We start from the raw sequence: 22883 nt of genomic DNA, 5'->3' as shown, positions 1-22883 counted from the left end.
TCTGGTCTAAAAGCACAATGTTTCGAATAGGAATGAATTCTGCGCATGTGCGTGAACTCGACTCCTCAAATTTCTATTGAATATAGAAATATTTTGACATAAAATTTTATTTTAGTAGTATAAGATTTGGAAAAGTTCGTAGTAAGTGTGGGAATAAAGGATAAAAATATCTAAAAAAAAATGTAAAAAAAAGAAAAGAAAAATATATTTAAAAAGTTCTCAGTTTCGAGACTCAAACTGAAGACCAGCAAAACTAGATGGCTCGTGCTGCCGATCTGGCCATGAAGCTTCGTACCCACAGTGCGTCTGAAAGGTCTAAGACTCTGATTATGATTATCCACTAAAAGTGTTAACGTGGTGTCATTCTGGTCTAAAAGCACAATGTTTTGAATAGGAATGAATTTTGCGCATATGCGTGAACTCGACTCCTAAAATTTCTCTTGAATATAGAAATATTTTGACATAAAATTTTATTTTAGTAGTATAAGATTTCGAAAAGTTCGTAGTAAGTGTGGGAATAAAGGATAAAAATATCTAAAAAAAAATGTAAAAAAAAAGAAAAGAAAAATATATTTAAAAAGTTCTCAGTTTCGAGACTCAAACTGAAGACCAGCAAAACTAGATGGCTCGTGCTGCCGATCTGGCCATGAAGCTTCGTACCCACAGTGCGTCTGAAAGGTCTAAGACTCTGATTATGATTATCCACTAAAAGTGTTAACGTGGTGTCATTCTGGTCTAAAAGCACAATGTTTTGAATAGGAATGAATTTTGCGCATATGCGTGAACTCGACTCCTAAAATTTCTCTTGAATATAGAAATATTTTGACATAAAATTTTATTTTAGTAGTATAAGATTTGGAAAAGTTCGTAGTAAGTGTGGGAATAAAGGATAAAAATATCTTAAAAAAATGTAAAAAAAAGAAAAGAAAAATATATTTAAAAAGTTCTCAGTTTCGAGACTCAAACTGAAGACCAGCAAAACTAGATGGCTCGTGCTGCCGATCTGGCCATGAAGCTTCGTACCCACAGTGCGTCTGAAAGGTCTAAGACTCTGATTATGATTATCCACTAAAAGTGTTAACGTGGTGTCATTCTGGTCTAAAAGCACAATGTTTTGAATAGGAATGAATTTTGCGCATATGCGTGAACTCGACTCCTAAAATTTCTCTTGAATATAGAAATATTTTGACATAAAATTTTATTTTAGTAGTATAAGATTTGGAAAAGTTCGTAGTAAGTGTGGGAATAAAGGATAAAAATATCTTAAAAAAATGTAAAAAAAAGAAAAGAAAAATATAATTAAAAAGTTCTCAGTTTCGAGACTCGAACTGAAGACCAGCAAAACTAGATGGCTCGTGCTGCCGATCTGGCCACGAAGCTTAGTACCCGCAGCGATTCTGAATGGTCTAAGACTCTCATTATAATTATCCACTAAAAGTTTTAACGTGGTGTCATTCTGGTCTAAAAGCACAATGTTTTGAATAGGAATGAATTCTGCGCATGTGCGTGAACTCGACTCCTAAAATTTCTCTTGAATATAGAAATATTTTGACATAAAATTTTATTTTAGTAGTATAAGATTTGGAAAAGTTCGTAGTAAGTGTGGGAATAAAGGATAAAAATATCTAAAAAAAATGTAAAAAAAAGAAAAGATAAATATATTTAAAAAGTTCTCAGTTTCGAGACTCGAACTGAAGACCAGCAAAACTAGATGGCTCGTGCTGCCGATCTGGCCACGAAGCGTCGTACCCGCTGCGATTCTGAATGGTCTAAGACTTTCATTAGGATTATCAACAAAAAGTTTTAACATGGTGTCATTCTGGTCTAAAAGCACAATGTTTTGAATAGGAAAGAATTCTGCGCATGTGCGTGAACTCGACTCCTAAAATTTCTCTTGAATATAGAAATATTTTGACATAAAATTTTATTTTAATAGTATAAGATTTGGAAATGTTCGTAGTAAGTGTGGGAATAAAGGATAAAAATATCTAAAAAAAATGTAAAAAAAAGAAAAGAAAAATATATTTAAAAAGTTCTCAGTTTCGAGACTCGAACTGAAGACCAGCAAAACTAGATAGCTCGTGCTGCCGATCTGGCCACGAAGCTTCGTACCCGCAGCGATTCTGAATGGTCTAAGACTCTCATTATGATTATCCACTAAAAGTTTTAACATGGTGTCATTCTGGTCTAAAAGCACAATGTTTTGAATAGGAAAGAATTCTGCGCATGTGCGTGAACTCGACTCCTAAAATTTCTCTTGAATATAGAAATATTTTGACATAAAATTTTATTTTAGTAGTATAAGATTTGGAAATGTTCGTAGTAAGTGTGGGAATAAAGGATAAAAATATCTAAAAAAAATGTAAAAAAAAGAAAAGAAAAATATATTTAAAAAGTTCTCAGTTTCGAGACTCGAACTCAAGACCAGCAAAACTAGATGTCTCGGGATGCCGATCTGGCCACGACGCATCGTACCCGAAGCGCGTCTGAATGGTCTAAGACTCTCATTATGATTATCCACTAAAAGTTTTAACGTGGTGTCATTCTGGTCTAAAAGCACAATGTTTTGAATAGGAATGAATTCTGCGCATGTGCGTGAACTCGACTCCTAAAATTTCTTTTGAATATAGAAATATTTTGACATAAAATTTTATTTTAGTAGTATAAGATTTGGAAAAGTTCGTAGTAAGTGGGGGAATAAAGGATAAAACTATCTAAAAAAATTGTAAAAAAAAGAAAAGAAAAATATATTTAAAAAGTTCTCAGTTTCGAGACACGAACTGAAGACCAGCAAAACTAGATGGATCGTGCAGCCGATCTGGCCACGAAGCTTCGTACCCGCAGCGCGTCTGAATGGTCTAAGACTCTCATTATGATTATCCACTAAAAGTGTTAACATTCTGGTCTAACTAAAAGCACATTCTGGTCTAAAAGCACAATGTTTTGAATAGGAATGAATTCTGCGCATGTGCGTGAACTCGACTCCTAAAATTTCTCTTGAATATAGAAATATTTTGACATAAAATTTTATTTTAGTAGTATAAGGTTTTTAAAAGTTCGTAGTAAGTGTGGGAATAAAGGATAAAAATATCTAACATAAAACTTTAAAAAAAAGAAAAGAAAAATATATTGAAAAAGTTCTTAGTTTCGAGACTCGAACTGAAGACCAGAATAACTAGATGGCTCGTGCTGCCGCTCTGGCCACGAAGCTTCGTACCCCCAGAGCGTCTGAATGGTCTAAGACTCTCATTATGATTATCCACTAAAAGTGTTAACGTGGTGTCATTCTGGTCTTAAAGCACAATGTTTTGAATAGGAATGAATTCTGCGCATGTGCCTGAACTCGACTCCTAAAATTTCTCTTGAATATAGAAATATTTTGACATAAAGTTTTATTTTAGTAGTATATGATTTGGAAAAGTTCGTAGTAAGTGTGGGAATAAAGGATAAAAATATCTAAAAAAAATATAAAAGAAAGAAAAGAAAAATATATTTAAAAAGTTCTCAGTTTCGAGACTCGAACTGAAGACCAGCAAAACTAGATTGCTCGTGCAGCCGATCTGCCCACGAAGCTTCGCACCCGCAGCGCGTCTGAATGGTCTAACACTCTCATTATGATTATCCACTAAAAGTTTTAACGTGGTGTCATTCTGGTCTAAAAGCACAATGTTTTGAAGAGGAATGAATTCTGCGCATGTGCGTGAAATCGACTCCTAAAATTTCTATTGAATATAGAAATATTTTGACATAAAATTTTATTTTAGTAGTCTAAGATTTGGAAAAGTTCGTAGTAAGTGTGGGAATAAAGGATAAAAATATCTAAAAAAAATGTAAAAAAAAAAAGAAAAGAAAAATATATTTAAAAAGTTCTCAGTTTCGAGACTCGAACTGAAGACCAGCAAAACTAGATGGCTCGTGCAGCCGATCTGACCACGAAGCTTCGTACCCGCAGCGCGTCTGAATGGTCTAAGACTCTCATTATGATTATCCACTAAACGTTTTAACGTGGTGTCAGTCTGGTCTAAAAGCACAATGTTTTGAATAGGAATGAATTCTGCGCATGTGCGTGAACTCGACTCCTAAAATTTCTATTGAATATAGAAATATTTTGACATAAAATTTTATTTTAGTAGTATAAGATTTGGAAAAGTTCGTAGTAAGTGTGGGAATAAAGGATAAAAATATCTAAAAAAAATGTAAAAAAAAGAAAAGAAAAATATATTTAAAAAGTTCTCAGTTTCAAGACTCGAACTGAAGACCAACAAAACTAGATGGCTCGTGCTGCCGATCTGGCCATGAAGCTTCGTACCCGCAGCGATTCTGTATGGTCTAAGACTCTTATTATGATTATCCACTAAAAGTTTTAACGTGGTGTCATTCTGGTCTAAAAGCACAATGTTTTGAATAGGAATGAATTCTGCGCATGTGCGTGAACTCGACGACTAAAACTTCTCTTGAATATAGAAATATTTTGACATAAAATTTTATTTTAGTAGTATAAGATTTGGAAAAGTTCGTAGTAAGTGTGGGAATAAAGGATAAAAATATCAAAATTAAACTTAAAAAAAAGAAAAGAAAAATATATTGATAAAGTTCTCAGTTTCGAGACTCGAACTGAAGACCAGCAAAACTAGATGTCTCGTGCTGGCGATCTGGCCACGAAGCTTCGTACCCGCCGAGCGTCTGAATGGTATAAGACTCTCATTATGATTATCCACTAAAAGTTTTAACGCGGTGTCATTCTGGTCTAAAAGCACAATGTTTTGAATAGGAATGAATTCTGCGCATGTGCGTGAACTCGACTCCTAAAATTTCTCTTGAATATAGAAATATGTTGACATAAAATTTTATTTTAGTAGTATAAGATTTGGAAAAGTTCGTAGTAAGTGTGGGAATAAAGGATAAAAATATCAAAATTAAACTTAAAAAAAAGAAAAGAAAAATATATTGAAAAAGTTCTCAGTTTCGAGACTCGAACTAAAGACCAGCAAAACTAGATGGCTCGTGCAGCCGATCTGCCCACGAAGCTTCGTACCCGCAGCGCGTCTGAATGGTCTAAGACTCTCATTATGATTATCCACTAAAAGTTTTAACGTGGTGTCATTCTGGTCTAAAAGCACAATGTTTTGAATAGGAATGAATTCTGCGCATGTGCGTGAACTCGACTCCTAAAATTTGTATTGAATATAGAAATATTTTGACATAAAATTTTATTTTAGTAGTATAAGATTTGGAAAAGTTCGTAGTAAGTGTGGGAATAAAGGATAAAAATATCTAAAAAAAATGTAAAAAAAAGAAAAGAAAAATATATTTAAAAAGTTCTCAGTTTCGAGACTCGAACTGAAGACCATCACAACTAGATGGCTCGTGCTGCCGATCTGGCCATGAAGCTTCGTACCCGCAGCGATTCTGTATGGTCTAAGACTCTTATTATGATTATCCACTAAAAGTTTTAACGTGGTGTCATTCTGGTCTAAAAGCACAATGTTTTGAATAGGAATGAATTCTGCGCATGTGCGTGAACTCGACGACTAAAATTTCTCTTGAATATAGAAATATTTTGACATAAAATTTCATTTTAGTAGTATAAGATTTGGAAAAGTTCGTAGTAAGTGTGGGAATAAAGTATAAAAATATCTAAAAAAAATGTAAAAAAAAGAAAAGAAAAATATATTGAAAAAGTTCTCAGTTTCGAGACTCGAACTGAAGATCAGAAAAACTAGATGGCTCGTGCTGCCGATCTGGATACGAAGCTTAGTACCCGCAGCGATTCTGAATGGTCTAAGACTCTCATTATAATTATCCACTAAAAGTTTTAACGTGGTGTCATTCTGGTCTAAAAGCACAATGTTTTGAATAGGAATGAATTCTGCGCATGTGCGTGAACTCGACTCCTAAAATTTCTCTTGAATATAGAAATATTTTGACATAAAATTTTATTTTAGTAGTATAAGATTTGGAAAAGTTCGTAGTAAGTGTGGGAATAAAGGATAAAAATATCTAAAAAAATGTAAAAAAAAGAAAAGATAAATATATTTAAAAAGTTCTCAGTTTCGAGACTCGAACTGAAGACCAGCAAAACTAGATGGCTCGTGCTGCCGATCTGGCCACGAAGCTTCGTACCCGCAGCGCGTCTGAATTGTCTAAGACTCTCATTATGATTATCCACTAAAAGTTTTAACGCTGTGTCATTCTGGTCTAAAAACACAATGTTTTGAATAGGAAAGAATTCTGCGCATGTGCGCGAACTCGACTCCTAAAATTTCTCTTGAATATAGAAATATTTTGACATAAAATTTTATTTTAGTAGTATAAGATTTGGAAATGTTCGTAGTAAGTGTGGGAATAAAGGATAAAAATATCTAAAAGAAATGTAAAAAAAAGAAAAGAAAAATATATTTAAAAAGTTCTCAGTTTCGAGACTCGAACTGAAGACCAGCAAAACTAGATGGCTCGTGCTGCCGATCTGGCCACGAAGCTTCGTACCCGCAGCGATTCTGAATGGTCTAAGACTCTCATTATGATTATCCACAAAAAGTTTTAACATGGTGTCATTCTGGTCTAAAAGCACAATGTTTTGAATAGGAAAGAATTCTGCGCATGTGCGTGAACTCGACTCCTAAAATTTCTTTTGAATATAGAAATATTTTGACATAAAATTTTATTTTAGTAGTATAAGATTTGGAAAAGTTCGTAGTAAGTGTGGGAATAAAGGATAAAAATATCTAAAAAAATTGTAAAAAAAAGAAAAGAAAAATATATTTAAAAAGTTCTCAGTTTCGAGACTCGAACTGAAGACCAGCAAAACTAGATGGCTCGTGCAGCCGATCTGCCCACGAAGCTTCGTACCCGCAGCGCGTCTGAATTGTCTAAGACTCTCATTATGATTATCCACTAAAAGTTTTAACGCTGTGTCATTCTGGTCTAAAAACACAATGTTTTGAATAGGAAAGAATTCTGCGCATGTGCGCGAACTCGACTCCTAAAATTTCTCTTGAATATAGAAATATTTTGACATAAAATTTTATTTTAGTAGTATAAGATTTGGAAATGTTCGTAGTAAGTGTGGGAATAAAGGATAAAAATATCTAAAAAAAATGTAAAAAAAAGAAAAGAAAAATATATTTAAAAAGTTCTCAGTTTCGAGACTCGAACTGAAGACCATCACAACTAGATGGCTCGTGCTGCCGATCTAGCCATGAAGCTTCGTACCCGCAGCGATTCTGTATGGTCTAAGACTCTTATTATGATTATCCACTAAAAGTTTTAACGTGGTGTCATTCTGGTCTAAAAGCACAATGTTTTGAATAGGAATGAATTCTGCGCATGTGCGTGAACTCGACGACTAAAATTTCTCTTGAATATAGAAATATTTTGACATAAAATTTCATTTTAGTAGTATAAGATTTGGAAAAGTTCGTAGTAAGTGTGGGAATAAAGTATAAAAATATCTAAAAAAAATGTAAAAAAAAGAAAAGAAAAATATATTGAAAAAGTTCTCAGTTTCGAGACTCGAACTGAAGATCAGAAAAACTAGATGGCTCGTGCTGCCGATCTGGATACGAAGCTTAGTACCCGCAGCGATTCTGAATGGTCTAAGACTCTCATTATAATTATCCACTAAAAGTTTTAACGTGGTGTCATTCTGGTCTAAAAGCACAATGTTTTGAATAGGAATGAATTCTGCGCATGTGCGTGAACTCGACTCCTAAAATTTCTCTTGAATATAGAAATATTTTGACATAAAATTTTATTTTAGTAGTATAAGATTTGGAAAAGTTCGTAGTAAGTGTGGGAATAAAGGATAAAAATATCTAAAAAAATGTAAAAAAAAGAAAAGATAAATATATTTAAAAAGTTCTCAGTTTCGAGACTCGAACTGAAGACCAGCAAAACTAGATGGCTCGTGCTGCCGATCTGGCCACGAAGCTTCGTACCCGCAGCGCGTCTGAATTGTCTAAGACTCTCATTATGATTATCCACTAAAAGTTTTAACGCTGTGTCATTCTGGTCTAAAAACACAATGTTTTGAATAGGAAAGAATTCTGCGCATGTGCGCGAACTCGACTCCTAAAATTTCTCTTGAATATAGAAATATTTTGACATAAAATTTTATTTTAGTAGTATAAGATTTGGAAATGTTCGTAGTAAGTGTGGGAATAAAGGATAAAAATATCTAAAAGAAATGTAAAAAAAAGAAAAGAAAAATATATTTAAAAAGTTCTCAGTTTCGAGACTCGAACTGAAGACCAGCAAAACTAGATGGCTCGTGCTGCCGATCTGGCCACGAAGCTTCGTACCCGCAGCGATTCTGAATGGTCTAAGACTCTCATTATGATTATCCACAAAAAGTTTTAACATGGTGTCATTCTGGTCTAAAAGCACAATGTTTTGAATAGGAAAGAATTCTGCGCATGTGCGTGAACTCGACTCCTAAAATTTCTTTTGAATATAGAAATATTTTGACATAAAATTTTATTTTAGTAGTATAAGATTTGGAAAAGTTCGTAGTAAGTGTGGGAATAAAGGATAAAAATATCTAAAAAAATTGTAAAAAAAAGAAAAGAAAAATATATTTAAAAAGTTCTCAGTTTCGAGACTCGAACTGAAGACCAGCAAAACTAGATGGCTCGTGCAGCCGATCTGCCCACGAAGCTTCGTACCCGCAGCGCGTCTGAATTGTCTAAGACTCTCATTATGATTATCCACTAAAAGTTTTAACGCTGTGTCATTCTGGTCTAAAAACACAATGTTTTGAATAGGAAAGAATTCTGCGCATGTGCGCGAACTCGACTCCTAAAATTTCTCTTGAATATAGAAATATTTTGACATAAAATTTTATTTTAGTAGTATAAGATTTGGAAATGTTCGTAGTAAGTGTGGGAATAAAGGATAAAAATATCTAAAAAAAATGTAAAAAAAAGAAAAGAAAAATATATTTAAAAAGTTCTCAGTTTCGAGACTCGAACTGAAGACCAGCAAAACTAGATGGCTCGTGCTGCCGATCTGGCCACGAAGCTTCGTACCCGCAGCGATTCTGAATGGTCTAAGACTCTCATTATGATTATCCACAAAAAGTTTTAACATGGTGTCATTCTGGTCTAAAAGCACAATGTTTTGAATAGGAAAGAATTCTGCGCATGTGCGTGAACTCGACTCCTAAAATTTCTTTTGAATATAGAAATATTTTGACATAAAATTTTATTTTAGTAGTATAAGATTTGGAAAAGTTCGTAGTAAGTGTGGGAATAAAGGATAAAAATATCTAAAAAAATTGTAAAAAAAAGAAAAGAAAAATATATTTAAAAAGTTCTCAGTTTCGAGACTCGAACTGAAGACCAGCAAAACTAGATGGCTCGTGCAGCCGATCTGCCCACGAAGCTTCGTACCCGCAGCGCGTCTGAATGGTCTAAGACTCTCATTATGATTATCCACTAAAAGTTTTAACGTGGTGTCATTCTGGTCTAAAAGCACACTGTTTTGAATAGGAATGAATTCTGCGCATGTGCGTGAACTCGACTCCTAAAATTTCTCTTGAATATAGAAATATTTTGACATAAAATTTTATTTTAGTAGTATAAGATTTGGAAAAGTTCGTAGTAAGTGTGGGAATAAAGGATAAAAATATCTAAAAAAAATGTAAAAAAAAGAAAAGAAAAATATATTTAAAAAGTTCTCAGTTTCGAGACTCGAACTGAAGACCAGCAAAACTAGATGGCTCGTGCTGCCGATCTGCCCACGAAGCTTCGTACCCGCAGCGCGTCTGAATGGTCTAAGACTCTCATTATGATTATCCACTATAAGTTTTAACGTGGTGTCATTCTGGTCTAAAAGCACAATGTATTGAATAGGAAAGAATTCTGCGCATGTGCGTGAACTCGACTCCTAAAATTTCTCTTGAATATAGAAATATTTTGACATAAAATTTTATTTTAGTAGTATAAGATTTGGAAAAGTTCGTAGTAAGTGTGGGAATAAAGGATAAAAATATCTAAAATAAAACTTAAAAAAAAGAAAAGAAAAATATATTGAAAAAGTTCTCAGTTTCGAGACTCGAACTGGAGACCAGAAAAACTAGATGGCTCGTGCTGCCGATCTGGCCACGAAGCTTCGCACCCGCAGTGCGTCTGAATGGTCTAAGACTCTCATAATGATTATCCACTAAAAGTGTTAACGTGGTGTCTTTCTGGTCTAAAAGCACAATGTTTTGAATAGGAATGAATTCTGCGCATGTGCGTGAACTCGACTCCTAAAATTTCTCTTGAATATAGAAATATTTTGACATAAAATTTTATTTTAGTAGTATAAGATTTGGAAAAGTTCGTAGTAAGTGTGGGAATAAAGGATAAAAATATCTAAAAAAAATGTAAAAAAAAGAAAAGAAAAATATATTTAAAAAGTTCTCAGTTTCGAGACTCGAACTGAAGACCAGCAAAACTAGATGGCTCGTGCTGCCGATCTGCCCACGAAGCTTCGTACCCGCAGCGCGTCTGAATGGTCTAAGACTCTCATTATGATTATCCACTATAAGTTTTAACGTGGTGTCATTCTGGTCTAAAAGCACAATGTTTTGAATAGGAATGAATTCTGCGCATGTGCGTGAACTCGACTCCTAAAATTTCTCTTGAATATAGAAATATTTTGACATAAAATTTTATTTTAGTAGTATAAGATTTGGAAAAGTTCGTAGTAAGTGTGGGAATAAAGGATAAAAATATCTAAAAAAATTGTAAAAAAAAGAAAAGAAAAATATATTTAAAAAGTTCTCAGTTTCGAGACTCGAACTGAAGACCAGCAAAACTAGATGGCTCGTGCAGCAGATCTGCCCACGAAGCTTCGTACCCGCAGCGCGTCTGAATGGTCTAAGACTCTCATTATGATTATCCACTAAAAGTTTTAACGTGGTGTCATTCTGGTCTAAAAGCACACTGTTTTGAATAGGAATGAATTCTGCGCATGTGCGTGAACTCGACTCCTAAAATTTCTCTTGAATATAGAAATATTTTGACATAAAATTTTATTTTAGTAGTATAAGATTTGGAAAAGTTCGTAGTAAGTGTGGGAATAAAGGATAAAAATATCTAAAAAAAATGTAAAAAAAAGAAAAGAAAAATATATTTAAAAAGTTCTCAGTTTCGAGACTCGAACTGAAGACCAGCAAAACTAAATTGCTCGTGCTGCCGATCTGGCCACGAAGCTTCGTACCCGCAGCGATTCTGAATGGTCTAAGACTCTCATTATGATTATCCACTAAAAGTTTTAACGTGGTGTCATTCTGGTCTAAAAGCACAATGTTTTGAATAGGAAAGAATTCTGCGCATGTGCGTGAACTCGACTCCTAAAATTTCTCTTGAATATAGAAATATTTTGACATAAAATTTTATTTTAGTAGTATAAGATTTGGAAAAGTTCGTAGTAAGTGTGGGAATAAAGGATAAAAATATCTAAAAAAAATGTAAAAAAAAGAAAAGAAAAATATATTTAAAAAGTTCTCAGTTTCGAGACTCGAACTCAAGACCAGCAAAACTAGATGTCTCGTGCTGCCGATCTGGCCACGACGCATCGTACCCGCAGCGAGTCTGAATGGTCTAAGACTCTCATTATGATTATCCACTAAAAGTTTTAACGTGGTGTCATTCTGGTCTAAAAGCACAATGTTTTGAATAGGAATGAATTCTGTGCATGTGCGTGAACTCGACTCCTAAAATTTCTTTTGAATATAGAAATATTTTGACATAAAATTTTATTTTAGTAGTATAAGATTTGGAAAAGTTCGTAGTAAGTGTGGGAATAAAGGATAAAAATATCTAAAAAAAATGTAAAAAAAAGAAAAGAAAAATATATTTTAAAAGTTCTCAGTTTCGAGACTCGAACTGAAGACCAGCAAAACTAAATTGCTCGTGCTGCCGATCTGGCCACGAAGCTTCGTACCCGCAGCGATTCTGAATGGTCTAAGACTCTCATTATGATTATCCACTAAAAGTTTTAACGTGGTGTCATTCTGGTCTTCAAGCACAATGTTTTGAATAGGAATGAATTCTGCGCATGTGCGTGAACTCGACGACTAAAATTTCTCTTGAATATAGAAATATTTTGACATAAAATTTCATTTTAGTAGTATAAGATTTGGAAAAGTTCGTAGTAAGTGTGGGAATTAAGTATAAAAATATCTAAAAAAAATGTAAAAAAAAGAAAAGAAAAATATATTGAAAAAGTTCTCAGTTTCGAGACTCGAACTGAAGATCAGAAAAACTAGATGGCTCGTGCTGCCGATCTGGCCACGAAGCTTCGTACCCACAGTTCGTCTGAAAGGTCTAAGACTCTGATTATGATTATCCACTAAAAGTGTTAACGTGGTGTCATTCTGGTCTAAAAGCACAATGTTTTGAATAGGAATGAATTTTGCGCATATGCGTGAACTCGACTCCTAAAATTTCTCTTGAATATAGAAATATTTTGACATAAAATTTTATTTTAGTAGTATAAGATTTGGAAAAGTTCGTAGTAAGTGTGGGAATAAAGGATAAAAATATCTAAAAAAAATGTAAAAAAAAAGAAAAGAAAAATATAATTAAAAAGTTCTCAGTTTCGAGACTCGAACTGAAGACCAGCAAAACTAGATGGCTCGTGCTGCCGATCTGGATACGAAGCTTAGTACCCGCAGCGATTCTGAATGGTCTAAGATTCTCATTATAATTATCCACTAAAAGTTTTAACGTGGTGTCATTCTGGTCTAAAAGCACAATGTTTTGAATAGGAATGAATTCTGCGCATGTGCGTGAACTCGACTCCTAAAATTTCTCTTGAATATAGAAATATTTTGACATAAAATTTTATTTTAGTAGTATAAGATTTGGAAAAGTTCGTAGTAAGTGTGGGAATAAAGGATAAAAATATCTAAAAAAATGTAAAAAAAAGAAAAGATAAATATATTTAAAAAGTTCTCAGTTTCGAGACTCGAACTGAAGACCAGCAAAACTAGATGGCTCGTGCTGCCGATCTGGCCACGAAGCTTCGTACCCGCAGCGCGTCTGAATTGTCTAAGACTCTCATTATGATTATCCACTAAAAGTTTTAACGCTGTGTCATTCTGGTCTAAAAACACAATGTTTTGAATAGGAAAGAATTCTGCGCATGTGCGCGAACTCGACTCCTAAAATTTCTCTTGAATATAGAAATATTTTGACATAAAATTTTATTTAAGTAGTATAAGATTTGGAAATGTTCGTAGTAAGTGTGGGAATAAAGGATAAAAATATCTAAAAAAAATGTAAAAAAAAGAAAAGAAAAATATATTTAAAAAGTTCTCAGTTTCGAGACTCGAACTGAAGACCAGCAAAACTAGATGGCTCGTGCTGCCGATCTGGCCACGAAGCTTCGTACCCGCAGCGATTCTGAATGGTCTAAGACTCTCATTATGATTATCCACAAAAAGTTTTAACATGGTGTCATTCTGGTCTAAAAGCACAATGTTTTGAATAGGAAAGAATTCTGCGCATGTGCGTGAACTCGACTCCTAAAATTTCTTTTGAATATAGAAATATTTTGACATAAAATTTTATTTTAGTAGTATAAGATTTGGAAAAGTTCGTAGTAAGTGTGGGAATAAAGGATAAAAATATCTAAAAAAATTGTAAAAAAAAGAAAAGAAAAATATATTTAAAAAGTTCTCAGTTTCGAGACTCGAACTGAAGACCAGCAAAACTAGATGGCTCGTGCAGCCGATCTGCCCACGAAGCTTCGTACCCGCAGCGCGTCTGAATGGTCTAAGACTCTCATTATGATTATCCACTAAAAGTTTTAACGTGGTGTCATTCTGGTCTAAAAGCACACTGTTTTGAATAGGAATGAATTCTGCGCATGTGCGTGAACTTGACTCCTAAAATTTCTCTTGAATATAGAAATATTTTGACATAAAATTTTATTTTAGTAGTATAAGATTTGGAAAAGTTCGTAGTAAGTGTGGGAATAAAGGATAAAAATATCTAAAAAAAATGTAAAAAAATGAAAAGAAAAATATATTTAAAAAGTTCTCAGTTTCGAGACTCGAACTGAAGACCAGCAAAACTAAATTGCTCGTGCTGCCGATCTGGCCACGAAGCTTCGTACCCGCAGCGATTCTGAATGGTCTAAGACTCTCATTATGATTATCCACTAAAAGTTTTAACGTGGTGTCATTCTGGTCTAAAAGCACAATGTTTTGAATAGGAAAGAATTCTGCGCATGTGCGTGAACTCGACTCCTAAAATTTCTCTTGAATATAGAAATATTTTGACATAAAATTTTATTTTAGTAGTATAAGATTTGGAAAAGTTCGTAGTAAGTGTGGGAATAAAGGATAAAAATATCTAAAAAAAATGTAAAAAAAAGAAAAGAAAAATATATTTAAAAAGTTCTCAGTTTCGAGACTCGAACTGAAGACCAGCAAAACTAAATTGCTCGTGCTGCCGATCTGGCCACGAAGCTTCGTACCCGCAGCGATTCTGAATGGTCTAAGACTCTCATTATGATTATCCACTAAAAGTTTTAACGTGGTGTCATTCTGGTCTAAAAGCACAATGTTTTGAATAGGAAAGAATTCTGCGCATGTGCGTGAACTCGACTCCTAAAATTTCTCTTGAATATAGAAATATTTTGACATAAAATTTTATTTTAGTAGTATAAGATTTGGAAAAGTTCGTAGTAAGTGTGGGAATAAAGGATAAAAATATCTAAAAAAAATGTAAAAAAAAGAAAAGAAAAATATATTTAAAAAGTTCTCAGTTTCGAGACTCGAACTCAAGACCAGCAAAACTAGATGTCTCGTGCTGCCGATCTGGCCACGACGCATCGTACCCGCAGCGAGTCTGAATGGTCTAAGACTCTCATTATGATTATCCACTAAAAGTTTTAACGTGGTGTCATTCTGGTCTAAAAGCACAATGTTTTGAATAGGAATGAATTCTGCGCATGTGCGTGAACTCGACTCCTAAAATTTCTTTTGAATATAGAAATATTTTGACATAAAATTTTATTTTAGTAGTATAAGATTTGGAAAAGTTCGTAGTAAGTGTGGGAATAAAGGATAAAAATATCTAAAAAAAATGTAAAAAAAAGAAAAGAAAAATATATTTTAAAAGTTCTCAGTTTCGAGACTCGAACTGAAGACCAGCAAAACTAAATTGCTCGTGCTGCCGATCTGGCCACGAAGCTTCGTACCCGCAGCGATTCTGAATGGTCTAAGACTCTCATTATGATTATCCACTAAAAGTTTTAACGTGGTGTCATTCTGGTCTTCAAGCACAATGTTTTGAATAGGAATGAATTCTGCGCATGTGCGTGAACTCGACTCCTAAAATTTCTCTTGAATATAGAAATATTTTGACATAAAATTTTATTTTAGTAGTATAAGATTTGGAAAAGATCGTAGTAAGTGTGGGAATAAAGGATAAAAATATCTAAAAAAAATGTAAAAAAAAGAAAAGAAAAATATATTTAAAAAGTTCTCAGTTTCGAGACTCGAACTGAAGACCAGCAAAACTAGATGGCTCGGGCTGCCGATCTGGCCACGAAGTTTCGTACCCAAAGCGCGTTTGAATGGTCTAAGACTCTCATTATGATTATCCACTAAAAGTTTCAACGTGGTGTCATTCTGGTCTAAAAGCACAATGTTTTGAATAGGAATGAATTCTGCGCATGTGCGTGAACTCGACTCCTAAAATTTCTCTTGAATATAGAAATATTTTGACATAAAATTTTATTTTAGTAGTATAAGGTTTGGAAAAGTTCGTAGTAAGTGTGGGAATAAAGGATAAAAATATCTAATATAAAACTTTAAAAAAAAGAAAAGAAAAATATATTGAAAAAGTTCTCAGTTTCGAGACTCGAACTGAAGACCAGCAAAACTAGATGGCTCGTGTAGCCGATCTGACCACGAAGCTTCGTACCCGCAGCGCGTCTGAATGGTCTAAGACTCTCATTATGATTATCCACTAAAAGTTTTAACGTGGTGTCATTCTGGTCTAAAAGCACACTGTTTTGAATAGGAATGAATTCTGCGCATGTGCGTGAACTCGACTCCTAAAATTTCTCTTGAATATAGAAATATTTTGACATAAAATTTTATTTTAGTAGTATAAGATTTGGAAAAGTTCGTAGTAAGTGTGGGAATAAAGGATAAAAATATCTAAAAAAAATGTAAAAAAAAGAAAAGAAAAATATATTTAAAAAGTTCTCAGTTTCGAGACTCGAACTGAAGACCAGCAAAACTAAATTGCTCGTGCTGCCGATCTGGCCACGAAGCTTCGTACCCGCAGCGATTCTGAATGGTCTAAGACTCTCATTATGATTATCCACTAAAAGTTTTAACGTGGTGTCATTCTGGTCTAAAAGCACAATGTTTTGAATAGGAAAGAATTCTGCGCATGTGCGTGAACTCGACTCCTAAAATTTCTCTTGAATATAGAAATATTTTGACATAAAATTTTATTTTAGTAGTATAAGATTTGGAAAAGTTCGTAGTAAGTGTGGGAATAAAGGATAAAAATATCTAAAAAAAATGTAAAAAAAAAGAAAAGAAAAATATATTTAAAAAGTTCTCAGTTTCGAGACTCGAACTCAAGACCAGCAAAACTAGATGTCTCGTGCTGCCGATCTGGCCACGACGCATCGTACCCGCAGCGAGTCTGAATGGTCTAAGACTCTCATTATGATTATCCACTAAAAGTTTTAACGTGGTGTCATTCTGGTCTAAAAGCACAATGTTTTGAATAGGAATGAATTCTGCGCATGTGCGTGAACTCGACTCCTAAAATTTCTTTTGAATATAGAAATATTTTGACATAAAATTTTATTTTAGTAGTATAAGATTTGGAAAAGTTCGTAGTAAGTGTGGGAATAAAGGATAAAAATATCTAAAAAAAATGTAAAAAAAAGAAAAGAAAAATATATTTAAAAAGTTCTCAGTTTCGAGACTCGAACTGAAGACCAGCAAAACTAAATTGCTCGTGCTGCCGATCTGGCCACGAAGCTTCGTACCCGCAGCGATTCTGAATGGTCTAAGACTCTCATTATGATTATCCACTAAAAGTTTTAACGTGGTGTCATTCTGGTCTAAAAGCACAATGTTTTGAATAGGAAAGAATTCTGCGCATGTGCGTGAACTCGACTCCTAAAATTTCTCTTGAATATAGAAATATTTTGACATAAAATTTTATTTTAGTAGTATAAGATTTGGAAAAGTTCGTAGTAAGTGTGGGAATAAAGGATAAAAATATCTAAAAAAAATGTAAAAAAAAAGAAAAGAAAAATATATTTAAAAAGTTCTCAGTTTCGAGACTCGAACTCAAGACCAGCAAAACTAGATGTCTCGTGCTGCCGATCTGGCCACGACGCATCGTACCCGCAGCGAGTCTGAATGGTCTAAGACTCTCATTATGATTATCCACTAAAAGTTTTAACGTGGTGTCATTCTGGTCTAAAAGCACAATGTTTTGAATAGGAATGAATTCTGCGCATGTGCGTGAACTCGACTCCTAAAATTTCTTTTGAATATAGAAATATTTTGACATAAAATTTTATTTTAGTAGTATAAGATTTGGAAAAGTTCGTAGTAAGTGTGGGAATAAAGGATAAAAATATCTAAAAAAAATGTAAAAAAAAGAAAAGAAAAATATATTTTAAAAGTTCTCAGTTTCGAGACTCGAACTGAAGACCAGCAAAACTAAATTGCTCGTGCTGCCGATCTGGCCACGAAGCTTCGTACCCGCAGCGATTCTGAATGGTCTAAGACTCTCATTATGATTATCCACTAAAAGTTTTAACGTGGTGTCATTCTGGTCTTCAAGCACAATGTTTTGAATAGGAATGAATTCTGCGCATGTGCGTGAACTCGACTCCTAAAATTTCTCTTGAATATAGAAATATTTTGACATAAAATTTTATTTTAGTAGTATAAGATTTGGAAAAGATCGTAGTAAGTGTGGGAATAAAGGATAAAAATATCTAAAAAAAATGTAAAAAAAAGAAAAGAAAAATATATTTAAAAAGTTCTCAGTTTCGAGACTCGAACTGAAGACCAGCAAAACTAGATGGCTCGGGCTGCCGATCTGGCCACGAAGTTTCGTACCCAAAGCGCGTTTGAATGGTCTAAGACTCTCATTATGATTATCCACTAAAAGTTTCAACGTGGTGTCATTCTGGTCTAAAAGCACAATGTTTTGAATAGGAATGAATTCTGCGCATGTGCGTGAACTCGACTCCTAAAATTTCTCTTGAATATAGAAATATTTGACATAAAATTTTATTTTAGTAGTATAAGATTTGGAAAAGTTCGTAGTAAGTGTGGGAATAAAGGATAAAAATATCTAATATAAAACTTAAAAAAAAAGAAAAGAAAAATATATTGAAAAAGTTCTTAGTTTCGAGACTCGAACTGAAGACCAGAATAACTAGATGGCTCGTGCTGCCGATCTGGCCACGAAGCTTCGTACCCCCAGAGCGTCTGAATGGTCTAAGACTCTTATTATGATTATCCACTAAAAGTGTTAACGTTGTGTCATTCTGGTCTTAAAGCACAATGTTTTGAATAGGAATGAATTCTGCGCATGTGCCTGAACTCGACTCCTAAAATTTCTCTTGAATATAGAAATATTTTGACATAAAATTTTATTTTGGTAGTATAAGATTTGGAAAAGTTCGTAGTAAGTGTGGGAATAAAGGATAAAAATATCTAAAATAAAACTTTAAAAAAAGAAAAGAAAAATATATTGAGAAAGTTCTTAGTTTCGAGACTCGAACTGAAGACCAGCAAAACTAGATGTCTCGTGCTGCCGATCTGGCCACGACGCATCGTACCCGCAGCGAGTCTGAATGGTCTAAGACTCTCATTATGATTATCCACTAAAAGTTTTAACGTGGTGTCATTCTGGTCTAAAAGCACAATGTTTTGAATAGGAATGAATTCTGCGCATGTGCGTGAACTCGACTCCTAAAATTTCTTTTGAATATAGAAATATTTTGGCATAAAATTTTATTTTAGTAGTATAAGATTTGGAAAAGTTCGTAGTAAGTGTGGGAATAAAGGATAAAAATATCTAAAAAAATTGTAAAAAAAAGAAAAGAAAAATATATTTAAAAAGTTCTCAGTTTCGAGACTCGAACTGAAGACCAGCAAAACTAGATGGCTCATGCAGCCGATCTGCCCACGAAGCTTCGTACCCGCAGCGCGTCTGAATGGTCTAAGACTCTCATTATGATTATCCACTAAAAGTTTTAACGTGGTGTCATTCTGGTCTAAAAGCACACTGTTTTGAATAGGAATGAATTCTGCGCATGTGCGTGAACTCGACTCCTAAAATTTCTCTTGAATATAGAAATATTTTGACATAAAATTTTATTTTAGTAGTATAAGATTTGGAAAAGTTCGTAGTAAGTGTGGGAATAAAGGATAAAAATATCTAAAAAAAATGTAAAAAAAAGAAAAGAAAAATATATTTAAAAAGTTCTCAGTTTCGAGACTCGAACTGAAGACCAGCAAAACTAAATTGCTCGTGCTGCCGATCTGGCCACGAAGCTTCGTACCCGCAGCGATTCTGAATGGTCTAAGACTCTCATTATGATTATCCACTAAAAGTTTTAACGTGGTGTCATTCTGGTCTAAAAGCACAATGTTTTGAATAGGAAAGAATTCTGCGCATGTGCGTGAACTCCACTCCTAAAATTTCTTTTGAATATAGAAATATTTTGACATAAAATTTTATTTTAGTAGTATAAGATTTGGAAAAGTTCGTAGTAAGTGTGGGAATAAAGGATAAAAATATCTAAAAAAAATGTAAAAAAAAAGAAAAGAAAAATATATTTTAAAAGTTCTCAGTTTCGAGACTCGAACTGAAGACCAGCAAAACTAAATTGCTCGTGCTGCCGATCTGGCCACGAAGCTTCGTACCCGCAGCGATTCTGAATGGTCTAAGACTCTCATTATGATTATCCACTAAAAGTTTTAACGTGGTGTCATTCTGGTCTTCAAGCACAACTTTTTGAATAGGAATGAATTCTGCGCATGTGCGTGAACTCGACTCCTAAAATTTCTCTTGAATATAGAAATATTTTGACATAAAATTTTATTTTAGTAGTATAAGATTTGGAAAAGATCGTAGTAAGTGTGGGAATAAAGGATAAAAATATCTAAAAAAAATGTAAAAAAAAGAAAAGAAAAATATATTTAAAAAGTTCTCAGTTTCGAGACTCGAACTGAAGACCAGCAAAACTAGATGGCTCGGGCTGCCGATCTGGCCACGAAGTTTCGTACCCAAAGCGCGTTTGAATGGTCTAAGACTCTCATTATGATTATCCACTAAAAGTTTCAACGTGGTGTCATTCTGGTCTAAAAGCACAATGTTTTGAATAGGAATGAATTCTGCGCATGTGCGTGAACTCGACTCCTAAAATTTCTCTTGAATATAGAAATATTTTGACATAAAATTTTATTTTAGTAGTATAAGATTTGGAAAAGTTCGTAGTAAGTGTGGGAATAAAGGATAAAAATATCTAATATAAAACTTAAAAAAAAAGAAAAGAAAAATATATTGAAAAAGTTCTTAGTTTCGAGACTCGAACTGAAGACCAGAATAACTAGATGGCTCGTGCTGCCGATCTGGCCACGAAGCTTCGTACCCCCAGAGCGTCTGAATGGTCTAAGACTCTTATTATGATTATCCACTAAAAGTGTTAACGTTGTGTCATTCTGGTCTTAAAGCACAATGTTTTGAATAGGAATGAATTCTTCGCATGTGCCTGAACTCGACTCCTAAAATTTCTCTTGAATATAGAAATATTTTGACATAAAATTTTATTTTGGTAGTATAAGATTTGGAAAAGTTCGTAGTAAGTGTGGGAATAAAGGATAAAAATATCTAAAATAAAACTTTAAAAAAAGAAAAGAAAAATATATTGAGAAAGTTCTCAGTTTCGAGACTCGAACTGAAGACCAGCAAAACTAGATGGCTCGTGCTGCCGATCTGGCCACGAAGCTTCGTACCCGCAGCGCGTCTGAATGTTCTAAGACTTTTATTATGATTATCCACTAAAAGTTTTAACGTGGTGTCATTCTGGTCTAAAAGCACAATGTTTTGAATACGAATGAATTCTGCGCATGTGCTTGAACTAGACTCCTAAAATTTCTCTTGAATATAGAAATATTTTGACATAAAATTTTATTTTAGTAATATAAGATTTGGAAAAGTTCGTAGTAAGTATGGGAATAAAGGATAAAAATATCTAAAAAAAATGTAATAAAAAGAAAAGAAAAATATATTGAAAAAGTTCTCAGTTTCGAGACTCGAACTGAAGACCAGCAAAACTAGATGGCTCGTACTGCCGATCTGGCCACGAAGCTTCGTTCCCGCAGCGATTCTAAATGGTCTAAGACTCTCATTATGATTATCCACTAAAAGTTTTAACGTGGTGTCATTCTGGTCTAAAAGCACAATGTTTTGAATAGGAATGAATTCTGCACATGTGCGTGAACTCGACTCCTAAAATTTCTCTTGAATATAGAAATATTTTGACATAAAATTTTATTTTAGTAGTATAAGATTTGGAAAAGTTCGTAGTAAGTGTGGGAATAAAGGAGAAAAATATCTAAAAAAAATGTAAAAAAAGAAAAGAAGAATATATTTAAAAAGTTCTCAGTTTCGAGACTCGAACTGAAGACCAGCAAAACTAGATGGCTCGTGCTGCCGATCTGGCCACGAAGCTTCGTACCTGCAGCGCGTCTCAATGGTCTAAGACTCTCATTATGATTATCAACTAAAAGTTTTAACGTGGTGTCATTCTTGTCCAAAAGCACAATGTTTTGAATAGGAATGAATTCTGCGCATGTGCGTGAACTCGACTCCTAAAATTTCTGTTGAATATAGAAATATTTTGACATAAAATTTTATTTTAGTAGTATAAGATTTGGAAAAGTTCTTAGTAAGTGTGGGAATAAAGGATAAAAATATCTTAAAAAAATGTAAAAAAAAAGAAAAGAAAAATATATTTAAAAATTTCTCAGTTTCGAGACTCGAACTGAAGACCAGCAAAACTAGATGGCTCGTACTGCCGATCTGGCCACGAAGCTTCGTTCCCGCAGCGATTCTAAATGGTCTAAGACTCTCATTATGATTATCCACTAAAAGATTTAACGTGGTGTCATTCTGGTCTAAAAGCACAATGTTTTGAATAGGAATGAATTCTGCGCATGTGCGTGAACTCGACTCCTAAAATTTCTCTTGAATATAGAAATATTTTGACATAAAATTTTATTTTAGTAGTATAAGATTTGGAAAAGTTCGTAGTAAGTGTGGGAATAAAGGATAAAAATATCTAAAAAAAATGTAAAAAAAAGAAAAGAAGAATATATTTAAAAAGTTCTTAGTTTCGAGACTCGAACTGAAGACCAGCAAAACTAGATGGCTCGTGCTGCCGATCTGGCCACGAAGCCTCGTACCTGCAGCGCGTCTGAATGGTCTAAGACTCTCATTATGATTATCAACTAAAAGTTTTAACGTGGTGTCATTCTTGTCCAAAAGCACAATGTTTTGAATAGGAATGAATTCTGCGCATGTGCGTGAACTCGACTCCTAAAATTTCTCTTGAATATATAAATATTTTGACATAAAATTTTATTTTAGTAGTATAAGATTTGGAAAAGTTCGTAGTAAGTGTGGGAATAAAGGATAAAAATATCTAAAAAAATGTAAAAAAAAGAAAAGAAAAAGATATTGAAAAAGTTCTCAGTTTCGAGACTCGAACTGAAGACCAGCAAAACTAGATGGCTCGTACTGCCGATCTGGCCACGAAGCTTCGTTCCCGCAGCGATTCTAAATGGTCTAAGACTCTCATTATGATTATCCACTAAAAGA

The sequence above is a fragment of the Argiope bruennichi genome, chromosome 7, assembly GCF_947563725.1.
Source record: "Argiope bruennichi chromosome 7, qqArgBrue1.1, whole genome shotgun sequence".
Taxonomy (NCBI): Eukaryota; Metazoa; Arthropoda; class Arachnida; order Araneae; family Araneidae; genus Argiope; species Argiope bruennichi.
The sequence above is the reverse complement of the archived record's forward strand: the minus strand, read 5'-3'. Positions refer to the sequence as shown.